The sequence below is a fragment of the Vulpes lagopus genome, chromosome 5 (assembly GCF_018345385.1).
Source record: "Vulpes lagopus strain Blue_001 chromosome 5, ASM1834538v1, whole genome shotgun sequence".
Lineage (NCBI taxonomy): Eukaryota > Metazoa > Chordata > Mammalia > Carnivora > Canidae > Vulpes > Vulpes lagopus.
In genome coordinates, this window is record NC_054828.1 from 11,403,252 (window position 1) to 11,407,411 (window position 4,160).

Consider the following 4,160-nt stretch of genomic DNA (forward strand, 5'->3'; position numbering starts at 1 on the left):
TGCTGACGTCGTTGTTAGGAAACAGAGAAGCAGAAAGAGGAAGCGACACCAGGCCAGGCCGGTTTCTGTGACTCCTCACAAGATTGCCCAGCTTCTTAGAACTGTGGGCACCAAGATACCTTTTTTTTTTCCTCGGCCTTACTGACTTTGCAAATGTTGTTCCTTCTGCCAGAAGCTCTGCTCCCTGTACACACACTCCTACGCATCCTCCGTCGGCTCAGTGCGAAGTTGCTTCATGCAGCCCTACCTGCCGCCCCAAGGGGATGCAGGGGGAGTTGGCAGCAGTAACAAGGGACAGTCCAGAGCCAGACAGTGCTCGGGGGCTCCCACCCCTACACCTGCTCAGAGTGTGACCTTGTGCAGATGGCTGGCGTGTGGCTCCGTAGGGTCTCAGGACCCCCACCTGTTACTCGTTATAAGCAGCTACAGTCACGGAAGGGCTATTGAGAGAATCAAATGAGATGCTGCATGAGATGCTCAGAGTCAGGCATACAATAGCCCCCAAGCATTAGCCCATGTGACTGTGATTGCCCTGATGTCCTTCTGTCTTGCACCCCCATCCTGTCCCAAAGTCCTCAATGCGCATGGCTGTCTTTCCCCAAGTCTTGTGTGTGGCTCACTTTTCTCTGCCCATCACCCAGCACACCCAGGCCTGGTACAGAGGGGGCTCCTAGTCACGGGTGTGGAATAAATGAGTGAATGACTCCTGAGCACTGCAGGGGTGGGGCTGAGGCAAAGACACATCCTTGGGCCAAAGACATAAGGGGGCCCAAACACCCCAACGCTCAGTAATTAGGATAAATAATATTTTCGTGTGATAGTGTAAACAATAACACAACAAAAAATCTGCAGCAAACAAAGTATGGAATGTTAAATAAAGACACTCAGTAACCCAGAGCCCAGCAGCCACGTGGGCCTCCTCTGGCCCAGCGCTACGTGAACCGTAGTGGGGTCTGGGGCAGAAGGAAAAAGCAGGGCCATTTCTCCCCAGCAGAGACATGTGGAGGAGGCTTCCCGGGGAAGAGGGTAGGGTGGCAGGGGCGGGGATGAGGGGCTAGGGGCTGGGACTCTGTCACAAAGTCATTGGACTCCTGGCCTTCCTCCTGCCAGGAGTGGCTTGGAATGTCCCACGGGGGGCTGGAGGGTGAGGGGTGCATGGGGAGGGGTGGAAATGCCCATGCTGGAGGGTGGAGTGGCACCTGCAGGACCTGGGTCCTCCCAGTCTCTTGCTGGTGTGACATCTCCTGGTGGGGAGAGGTCCCACAGAGATGTGTCCAGGGCTAGAGAGGAGGGAGGTGAAGTAATGACCCAGGCCTTTCTTCTCTGGGCCTGGTCACCCAGAGCCTAGCTGGGAGGAGAGCAGCCCTCCAGGGGGCCAGGGTGGGGCAGTGTCCCCCTGCCCGGTGGGAGCAATGGGGCCAGAGGAGGCCCACGTGGCTGCTGGGCTCTCCAGCCGTGGGGGTTTCTGCTTTCTGCTGCTGGGGAGCTTGGGAAGCTCCATCCTATGGCCTTGAGTGAAGGTGAGAACCCCCCCTTGCCCACCAAGAGAGGGCATGAACCCACACTGGTGAGGGGTCCGGCTCCAGGTTGACAACCTGTGTGTGACTTCTAGGCCCCTTGGGCGTAGGCGATTGCAAAGCCTTCCCAGGCGGGCCTGTGGGGGAAGCTGCCCTCCCACACCAGATCCGGGGCGCATTGTGCCTTCTCTGAGGGCACCTCTGAAGGAGGAGCGGCCCCTGGAGGGTCATGCTCTTTCACATATTTGCATCGGAGGCCTCTAGCCGAGGTCTTCTTCAGGAGGGGCACCTGGGAGACACTTTCCCCACTCTGACTCAGGACCCCATTCTTTCCTCTTCAAACCCTCCCCCTTGCCCTCACCCCCAAAACTCAGGCTCTGTAAAATGGCTGGAGCCTTTTGTTCTGGCTCCCTGAAACCTAAGAGGATCCACACACCCTCTATTTCATTCTAGGGAAGCAGAGGAAAGGGGAGTCGGCGCTTTCTCTGGGGGTACAGCCTGGCTTATTCCATCCATGAAAGATTAGGCTTACCCTTACCTCTTTCCCTGGCGCTTGTGGCTGTAACGGCTACTCTGGCACCTGGGCCGAGCTCCTGATAGTGGATCACACCCCTTCCTCGGTAAGGCCAAGTGCCCCCAGCCTCGGGCTCCCTGTGTGGTAAGCACGGACAGGGCATGTGACCAGGGTTCAGCAGTGAGGTGGCCTGAATACAGAGCATCAGAATTGAACAGTCTTCAACTTTTGTTTATTTTTATTTATTTATTTTTAAAGATTTTATTTATTTATTCATGAGAGAGAGAGAGAGAGAGAGAGAGAGAGAGAGGCAGAGACACAGGCAGAGGGAGAAGCAGGTTCCATGCAGGGAGCCCGACGCGGGACTCAATCCCGGGACCCCAAGATCACGCCCTGAGCCAAAGGCAGATGCTCAACCACTGAACCACCCAGGCATCCCTAAGTTTTCAACTTTTAAAAATAAAGTCGTCAATGATATAAAAACAAAGAAGCAACAATGAGCAATCAATAGAACAAGAAGAGCTTGATCATGTTCTTGAGGGGGTGCCTCTGATGTGGCGGTGAGATCCCACAAGGGGAGGTGGGGCGCATGGTTACTCAGCAGGGTTCTGACCACAGGGGTGGACAATGCAGGGATCCTACCAAGTTCCCTGGAATCTTGCTTTTCTCAGCTCTGGAATTCTTGGAAAACTGTCTTGCATGCCATGGAGGCTAGCTCATCTCCTCCTGGGACTTAGGAAGTTTTGCTTATATGATTTTTAAAAATTGTCTATTGTATTTGCATTTAACATAGTTCCCCCTCCCCCTGCTTATACTCCCTCTCTCTAAAAAAACAAAAACAAAAACAAAAAAACCCCAAAACTTTAGGGGTGCCTGGGTGGCTCGGTCGATGAAGTGTCCCGACTCCTGATTTCACCACAGGTCATGATCTCAGCCCCACATCAAACTCCATGCTGGGCGTAAAGCCTGCTTGAGATTCTGTCTCAAGACCTCTCCCTCCACACACAAATAATTTCAACTTCTATACGCTAAAGTGCACCAGTCCTAAGTGTAGAGTGCAGTGCATATCTATAAATCTATACACTCACATAACCGCCACTAGATTAAATGTAGAACATTCCCAGGTGCCAGAAAGCCCCTTGGTGCCCCCTCCCCATCACCGCCTCTCAAAGGTCACCAACGCTCTGATTTCTCTCACTGTAAATTTGTGGTGCCTATTTTTTTATTTTTTACAATTGTAAACTGTATATAGCACAAATTTTGTAATTTTTACTACTTTTAAGTGCACAGTTCAGCGGCATCGAGTTCATTCACGCTGTCGTGTGACCATTAACCACCAACCGCCTCCAGAAGCTGCTGATCCTCTCACACTGGAAGTCTGTCCCCGTGAAACCATAACTCCCCATTCCCCCGTCCTGCCCACCCTTGGTGACCATCATTCTACTTTCTGCCTTTATGACTGTGACTGTCCTGGGTGCTACACTAAAGTACAGGTGTACAATATGTGTCCGGTCATGACTGGCTTATTTCACTTACTGTAATGTCTTCATGGTTCATTCACATTGTGGCATGAGTCAGAATTTCTTTCTTCTTTAGGCTGAATAATATTCCACAGTACAGCCAAACCACATTTTGTTTATCTATTCATGTGTTGATGGCCCTTTGGGTTGTTCAGGTATTGTGAACAATGCTGCTGTGAACTTGAGCTCCAGTCCCTGCATTCAATTCTTTTGAATATACCCAGAAGTGGAACTGCTGATCATATGGTACTTTTTTTTTTCAATAGCACTGTGATGAACATCTCAGTGTATCATCCCTAATGAATTTTTGGTGTCACTTTTTTTTTCTCAAAGATTTTCTTTATTTATTTGAGTGGGAGAGAGAGAGAGAGAGACAGAGAGCACACACATGAGGGAGATGGAGGGACAGAGGGAGAAGCAGACTCCTCAATGAGCAGGGAGCCTGATGCAGGGCTCTACCCCAGGACCCTGACACCATGACCCGAGCCCAAGTCAGACACAACCAACTAAGCCACCAAGGCATCCTCATATGGTACTTCTGTTGATTTCTATAAAAAAATTATTTATTTATTCATGAGAGACACACAGAGAGAGGCAGAGACACAGGCA